The sequence below is a fragment of the Xenopus laevis genome, chromosome 3L, assembly GCF_017654675.1.
Source record: "Xenopus laevis strain J_2021 chromosome 3L, Xenopus_laevis_v10.1, whole genome shotgun sequence".
Lineage (NCBI taxonomy): Eukaryota > Metazoa > Chordata > Amphibia > Anura > Pipidae > Xenopus > Xenopus laevis.
The window spans coordinates 152,980,875-152,990,165 of NC_054375.1; positions in this window are offsets into that span (position 1 = coordinate 152,980,875).

The window sequence follows — 9,291 nt, forward strand, 5'->3', positions numbered from 1 at the left end:
CATGCATAATCTCCCCTCTTTAGTAGTGTAGTAGTGGAGTTTGAGAATTACATCTCTGGGGTCACCGTCTTGTGGCGGCCGTCCCAGCGCTCTATGAATCCTATCGATTTCCAGAGGGAAGATGTGGAACCAAATTACTAAAGAATTCTGCCATGTGGTCTTCCAGATTTTTATATGTTTCAGGCAATCCCCTGATTCTGATGTTTCCTCGGCGGGACCTATTTCCATATCTTTGATTTTGTCTTGTAACTCATGTAGTTGAAATCGGAGTGTATCAATATCTGTCTCATGTCCTTCCAATACTGTTGTGGTGTCATCCATTCTGGTCCCTAAGTGTCCGTTCTCTTACTTATCTCCTTTATTTCTTTCAATAGGAAGGCTGTGATTTTTTTTGTGGTTACATCCAGTTCTGTACGTAACATTATTTTAAATTGTTTGATTAAAGCGACATCCCTTGAGTGGGATTTAGTAGGTTGTCTTTGAGGGAGAGATTCCCCAGCTTGTTCTTCTCCTTCCTCCGACCAATTGACTGCACAGCCAGTCTCGTTAGCTAGGTATACATCTAGGTTATGTGGCTTCTTTTCTTTTTGTTTTTCCTGATGAGGAGGAATAGCTTTCCCAAGTTTCCCCATTGTACAGTAAAATGGAGTTGTGATGGAGTTCAAATAGGGGAATATGTTGAACAGTTCAGGTTAATGAAGCAATGCCACAGTGTATAGTAATATTATGGCTCCAAGGGTTACACCTTTGCCTTTAAAGGGCAACTAAAGTCTAAAATAGAACAATGTTAGAAATGCTGTATTATGTATACTAAATATAAACATGAACTTACTGCACCAGCAGCCTAATAAGACAAATGATTTATGCTTTCAAAGTTGGCGCAGGGGGCTGTCATCTTGTAACTTTGTTAGACATTTCTGCAATATCAAGACTCGCACATGCTCAGTGTGGTCTGGGCTTCAGTTGGGAGGTTAAGCTTAGGGATCGTCATAAATTATCAAAACAGCACAAGTCAAATAATATCTGCCATAGAAGCCAATACAGCAAGACTGATTAATAATCAGAATATAGAGACTACACTGCGTCTCTGGATACAAATCTCTACAGGGAATCCAACAATGCTGCTCGAGTTCTGGGAAGTAAGGTGGGGGGGCTCCCCCTGCCATTTGAAAGTATGATCGTTTACCTGCACAGCAGTTAGGGACCGTCTGACAATTCCTATCCACAGCAGTAAAAGAAGGGAGAATTTCACTGCATACAGTCAGGTTTATGATAAAAACTGTAGACATCTTTTAATTAAAGTATATTGGAGATAGGTTTCTTTTTCATTAAAGAAAGTAAAAATGGGATTTTATTTTTTTGCCTTTACATGCCCTTTAAGGGAGGCACAGCCTATTTATAATATCATATTGATTATATTTAAACAATTTTACATCTTGCATCTGAATAGTTGGAGATACTTGTGAATTTTTACACTTTCTGTAACTTTATTTACGCGTCAGGCGTTATTCCTTTTTACATGTGATGTAAAATAAAGTTTCATATTTTATATATACTTTCTGGCTCTTGGAATCTACTTTCGTTGGATGTTCCGGATTGGTGCCTAATGTGATTTGTTGTCACATATTGTGTGAGGTGCGTTTGCTCTCCATTCAGAGTATATATGCAGTCATTGATATCCAATATGGGGGGGGGGAGAATGGAGCTTGATCTTAAAATTCAGCAGTTATGGGTGTTGGTAAATATCAACAGGAGACTCCGTTTACTGTTTCAATAGAATAAAGTGGGTACGAATAAAGCGGATTCAGCTGTAATGTCCCAGTATGTAGTAAACGCTGGCGCTGGATCTCTAGGGCCCAGTAATGCTCGTTTATGTTGCGCACTTAAGGTCTAGGCAAAGCCTTCAAGCGCAAAAGTCAAGTAAGATCATTCTCATGTAAGATACAGGCACTTAGCAAGTTGCGTTACAGTAATATTCAGCAACCGTTTCTCTGAATGTCCCAGCAGCAGTTACGTTTGGCGCGAGATATCCAAGATGGCGCCCAGTGGAGCAGTGCGCAGCAAGTCCCGAAGGCCCCAGCGGTGCAACGTGCCGCAGCACCCGGTACAGATCTCAATGGGTCGCAATGTGATTCGCACCGACGGCAGCAAGCATCCGGTAGGGATTAGCAATAGACTGAGCTGTTTGTATCGCGGTCTGATCCTCAAATGACACGCCAGTGCACGGAGCTCCTGGAAACACGTCTGCCTCTGCTCGCAGCTAGCTCCGCCCCCCCCCCCATTTTTACTTTCTTTAATGAAAAAGAAACCTATCTCCAATATACTTTAATTTAAAATGTGTACTACTGTATGCAGTGAAATTCTCTCTTCATTTACTGCTGTGGATAGGAATTGTCAGACAGCCCCTAACTGCTCTGCAGGGAAACAATCATACTTATGAACAGCAGGGGGAGCCCCCGCCTTACTTCCCAGCCATGCAGAACTCAAGCAGCTTTGTTTGTTTTTTAAATTAGAGACCGTTTGAGTTCATTCGAGGTATATAAAATAAAACTCAAATATTCGACCTTTGATAAATAACCCCCTTAGTAAATTAACTCTCTAACAAAGTTGATCCAAGGAATTGGTCCAATTGCACTTTTGGACTCCAGAAGGAGTTTACCCTCCCCCCCCCCGAGGCAAGTTGGAGAGGCTTCAGATGGGGTTTTGTTGCCTTCTTCAGGATAAACCATAGGTAAGGTGGGATTTAAAGGGATAAACATTTTTATTAGAAATATACATGTTTTTCATCTTCTTCTACATGTAAGGAAATATTTGAAATTAAAAAAATGAATCATATGTGCTCCTCATCTAATTCCCAATTTGCTACCTGATATTTATCTCTTAACGAAGAACTAAAACTCAACGAAGAATTAGTCTAGAGACATGTTCCATCATGGTTGGACTGAGGGGGGCCCAGGTCCAGGGGCGAAACTACAGGGGGAGCAGGGGGTGCGAGCGGGCCAGGGCCCGCACCCCCTCAGAGCCCCCCGGCAGTCCGAGTGCCGCGCATATCCCGGCCAGTTCCGGGTTTATGGAGGGGGCGGGGGGCCCGGCTGCGCGTCCTGCGCCAGGGCCCGTCCCCCTCTAGTTCCGTTTTTACCCAGGTTCCACCGGGGGTGCTGTCTCAGGGCCCCCTCCAGGCCCCTTGCTCCCCCTCCCCCCACCGATGTTTGTCACGATTGCATGCACACGCACGTACTGGGTTTTGTGAAGACTGAAATATAATTTCTGCAGGGAGCTTGTCTGGCCCAGTCCGTCCCTGTGTTCCATTATGGGGGGTATTTACTAAAACTCACATTTTTCCCATTTTTTTATTAAAACAAACTCCCATCCACAAATGTACCTAATCTATCAGAAAATCAGATTTGAAATCGTGCAACTTTTTCAACTTGACCCTCGAACCGTGCGACTTCGATTTGACGCCCAAAAAAACTAGACTTTTTTTCAGATTATCAAACGAAAACCAGCCTGAAATCCTCGAAAGATCATGAAGGCAAGAAACATCTTCAAATTGTAAAAGGGAAATCTGCCATTGACTTCTACATGGGACATTCTCTTCCCTAATGACCCTTCATATCCACTAACCTCAATAAGTTTAATCACACACAAGAATGGGTGGTGTGAATAATGGAGTGGCAGTAAGTGACGCCGGCACCTGCACTTGATATTTGTCCTCATGAACTCACAGCTCATTTATCTTACTTGCAAATGTAAAGCCTCTTAAAGGGAATATCAACCCAAAAAACTATTGTTTTTGCCTAATAAAACAAAACATAATTCTAAGCAACTTTGCAATATACATTTATTACAAATTTTCCAGTTTTTAAATTATTTGTATTGCTATTGAAGGCAGTGTTTGTCTGTCCCTTTCTATTCTCTGCACTGGTGGTTCAGACTGTTGAAACCATGTATTATGTTTTCCTTTATTGGGCAAATTTTTATTTTAGGTTGACTTGCCCCTTGCTTTTTTTTGCTAATGCTATATGACTGGCTCCAATTGTTGGCATTTATAAGGGACAGGATCTTTGGGCTCCTCCATCTTAAAATGAGAGTCTAATGCTGGAGCACTGTATTTGCACACCCCTTAGTGCTCACTTAAGAATCACTTGCACCCCAGAGTAAGCTGCACTCTACTCCTTGTGCACAATTGAAAATCCGGTGGGGGGAGTAGAGCGTAGAGTCAGGGCCCTAACTTGCACGTCTGAAGTCAGCAACGCTGTATTAGCGGTCGAAGCCCTTGGCCTGTGGCCATTCTTCAAGAGCACCTGCACTTTGCCCACTGTACGTGAATGGTAAATGACCCCGATGACATAGGATTTTGTGCACCGGCTTGTTTAGAGCTTGTTTAGAGCATATGTGGCCCATTGCCAGGCTGCTAACTGTGTAAAAAAAAAAACACTTATAAAACAATTGGAGATTATAAAAAGCATTCCTGCTGGGCAACATAATACTATTAGCAAGAACAAAGAATGTTGGGCTTGTGATCAGCGAATGACGATGAACTTGATAAACCAGTTAGACTGGGCACTTGTTTCATCCAGTTTTTATCAGCTCTAGGATCAATGCGCACATATTGTATCACCAACATAACAACTGAGATCAATGGGATTTCTGGTTGGTTGGACAGACTTTGTTAGGTGTGAGCCCTTGCCGCTTATAGAAACATGATATAAATTCCAGGTAGAAGCTTTTCCAGATTCACAAAAAACTGAATTAATGCCATGACATTGCCTGCAGCCCAAATGTACCACCTATGTACCCATTATAGCCCCAAAATCAGCCTAAATACATTGTATTTACACTTCTATGGTGGTCCCACCTGCACCTCTCAGACTGCTATTCAACTACAGCCCTGAATACTCTCACCTTATCAGGAATAAACACATAATAGGGGGTACATTTCCTTCTTTATCAGCCCCCAATATGTCTCTTCTACATACATTTTACCAGAAGCAAACCATTATTGATGTGGCTCTCCCAGTTGGGGCCGATTCATGTGGAAAAAAATGGAAAAAGCCACTTTGGTTGGTTAATAAATTATTTATATTGAGACTTGAGCATTTTGGTGGTACTGGACTGGCCTGTGGGTTTCTTTCTGTCCCTTAGACCTTTGTTGACTTTCAAGGGTTGTAAGATAGATGCCTTCATGATTACCTGCCTTAAGGCAGAGAGGGCTTCAAGCTTGGGACCCTCGGAGAAGTAACATAGCAGGACTGCCATCATTAATCAAGGGCTCCCATGCCTCAAAGTAAGCAGGGAGTCCAAATTATTAACCTACGTAGGTGGTAGGCACTGTCAACAAGTAGAATGAGGCCCTAATAAAGAAAAAAAAAACATTACAAGCCTAGCCATGTCCCTGATCTACTCTGGCCATTCCCTATTAATGCCAACTTTTTTCTGACCAACCAAACCCCACCCACCCCCTTTCACTACTTACAAATAACTATTTTCCAAATTGGGGGCCCCCTCAACCATGAGGCCCCTGACTGATGTACCCCCTGTCCCCCTCTAATGGCAGTCCTGACCACTAGTAATTAGTGACTACCACTCCTGGGGCAGGCGTTCAGCATCTTAAAGGCTCTTGAATTTATGGCTAAAACATTGTAGTCCCTCTGAGATCCCCTCTAGATACTGTAAATGTCTTTGTTCCCATTCACAATTCACACTGACACACAAATTAAGGCAATTTTATTTAAAAAGGTTCAAGGACATACAAAATTGGAATATACCCAAGAAATACAATATTCATCGTTCACAATGGAATATTTATAGAAAAAGCTAATATATAAAAAAAAAAGAGTGGAAAAACAGGCACCAAAACTGGAAAAAAGGGAGGAGAAATTGGTGGGAATGAAAGAAAAGGAGAGAGACCCACAGCTGCATGAGTATCCACCAACTTAGCTATCCTTTATGACACCTTGTTTTTTTTCTTCAAAAAAAATTGATAAAATCTGTAGGTTTAGGTGGCATGCTTTATTTATTTTTTTAAATGTTTTACGAAAAAATACCATCAGTTAAAAAAGCATGGTCACAGAAAAAAAACACTGCGTTTTTTGAAATTACCCAAGCCAGCAGGTCAATTTATAATAAATTAGCCCCCTTACTACCGGCAAATTCACTAATTTGTGGATTTGTTTTTTTTAAAAAATTCTTCAAGAATTTGAAATACTTTCACATTACAGATTTTTTTTGTATTGAACACAATACAAACGTCCATTTTGTGGGGGGGAAATTACTGAAGCATTGCTCTAAAATGACTTGAGATTTGTTTGTCACTTAAAAATAAATACTTTTACTAAAAACAAAAATAATCATGTGTTTAATTTAGGGATGCACCGAATCCAGGATTCGGTTCGGGATTCGGCCAGGATTCGGCCTTTTTCAGCAGGATTCGGATTCGGCCGAATCCTTCTGCCTGGCCGAACCGAATCCTAATTTGCATATGCAAATTAGGGGCGGGAGGGAAATTGCGTGACTTTTTGTCAGAAAACAAGGAAGTAAAAAATGTTTTCCCCTTCCCACCCCTAATTTGCATATGCAAATTAGGGTTCGGATTCGGTTCGGCCGAATCTTTCGTGAAGGATTCGGGGGTTCGGCCGAATCCAAAAAAGTGGATTCGGTGCATCCCTAGTTTAATTTTTGAAGATTTCAGGAGCTATCGGGAGCAATGTCAGGCAGACAGGGTGGCCCCACGTGCCATAGCCCTTACACATTCCACTTGACTTGTGGCACTAGTTTTATGGTGCAATATCAAAAGAATGTAACTGTATTTTGGTCTTTAGCAACCACACCTGAAATTGACTTGAGGCAAAACATCTGCAATAAATAAAAAAACTTAAAGGGGATCCTGTCACCTGAAACATGTTTTTTTTCAAAACGCATCAGTTAATAGTGATACTCCAGCAGAATTCTGCACTGAAATCCATTTCTCAAAGGAGCAAACAGATTTTTTTTATAGTCAATTTTGAAATCTGACATGGGGCTAGACATTTTGTCAATTTCCCAGCTGCACCTGGTCATGTGACTTGTGCCTACACTTTAGGAGAGAAATGCTTTCTGGCAGGCTGCTGTTTTTCCTTCTCAATGTAACTGAATGTGTCTCAGTGGGACATGGGTTTTTACTATTGAGTGCTGTTCTTAGATCTACCAGGCAGCTGTTATCTTGTGTTAGGGAGCTGTTATCTGGTTACCTTCCCATTGTTCTGTTGTTTGGCTGCTGGGGGGAAAAGGGAGGGGGGTGATATCACTCCAACTTGCAGTACAGCAGTAAAGAGTGACATGACTGGGGGCAGCTGGGAAATTGACAATATGTCTAGCCCCATGTCAGATTTCAAAATTGAATATAAAAAAATCTGTTTGCTCTTTTGAGAAATGGATTTCAGTGCAGAATTCTGCTGGAGCAGCACTATTAACTGATGCGTTTTGAAAAAAAAATTTCCCATGACAGTATCCCTTTAAAAAAAAAAAAAAAGCATGAAATTAAGTGAAAAGGAACAGGGCATAGATGTTGATCATTACTGCCGTCTCTACTTCTATCAAAAGGGAAGTGTCAGGTGTCATTGGATTCATATTGATCCTAGCAAGCAATATGATTTCATAACCACATCCTTGGCAGCAGCCTCCAGACACTGTGCTCTTGTCATGTAAAAAGAAATTATTAGTACCAAATTTCAAAATTAAATTTTTACCTTAAAAAAAAAAATTTCTTCCAGGGCCCATAAAGGAACGGTAGAAAGAAAATCATACTACATTCAACGCTTTCCCGTTAACAAATATAAATATATAATAATATAAATATGTAAACATAATTTAAAGTCCACTCTCTGAACGAAAGTCATCTCAAAACATAAAAAAAATTATAAAATGTGCCGTTGTCGGAATCCAGGTAGAAGGAGCATACAATGCTACTGTGTCAATACTTTTTTGGAAGATGATTTGTAGTTTGGATAATTGGGCAGCCATATCAAGCCTATGGCCGCCATACTGACCCGTAGACGATAGAACTATGAGCAGAATACACGTGGTTATGGGTTTGAAGGAACATATCTGCACATGGAGAAGACTTGCATGAGAAGTAATAGAGATGCACCGAATTCAGGGTAATCTTGAATTTCCTCGAATCTTTTAAGAAAGAACTCAAATGGGTTTATCTAAACTGAGCTTTTTGAAAGAAAGAAAAAGCTTGAATATTATATAGGGGCCCATTTACTTAGTTCGAGGGAAGGAATAGAATCAAAAAACTTCGAATTTCAAATTTTTTTTTTTGGCTACTTCGACCATCGAATTGGATACTTCGACCTTCGACTACGAATCGAACGATTCGAACCAAAAGTCGTTCAACTATTCGATAGTCGAAGTACTGTCTCTTTAAAAAAAATACTTCAACCCCCTAGTTCGCCACCTAAAACCTACCAAAGTCAATGTTAGCCGTAGGCTTTCTAAGTATTTTTTGGTCGAAGAAAAATCGTTCGATCGATGGATTAAAATCCTTCGAATCAAACTATTTGCGGTAAATACTTCGACTTCGATATTCAAAGGATTTCCATTTGACAGTCGAATATCGAGGGTTAATTAACCCTCGATATTCGACCATAAGTAAATTTGCCCGTAAATGTCCAAGTTCCAAAATTATAATAAATTGTTCTCAATGATTCCACTGGCATCTCAGTAGATTTGAACTGGAGAGGTGAAACGTCCAATGGATTTAAGTTCGTTATATAATAAATCATAAAAAATAGAATTCAGGATCAAGAAAACTCCAAATCTAAAGCCATGAATTGGCAAATCATTCACAAATCAAGGATTACGTGAATGGCTTACATTAGCCTTATTAAATACGAATCTCCGTTAGCCATCCATAAGAGTAAGTGCACACACAGGCACAAAACGCGTTAGCCCTATGAATGTCCTAATAAAGCCTTTTTAACTTATCAAGACTTGAGCTATTTACTTGGAAATGGGCCTCACGCCATTTGGATTTTCATCCATAAAGATGCTTCTAAATGCTCAACTGAACAAAATCTGAACCCATGAGGGGCAAATTTATCAACATTCAAATTTGACTTTTTATCCATTTACGTTTTTTCCTGCTAAAATCATGAATTTGAATTCCAGCTCAGAAAGTGGAATATACAAAGTCTGCATCTAAAATCTGGCGAGTTCCTGTAGAAGTCAGTGGGAGTTCTATCGACAAAATTCGAACTGTATTTTAAAATTCAATTTTCTAAACTAATCGAGTCAATTTGAAATTTG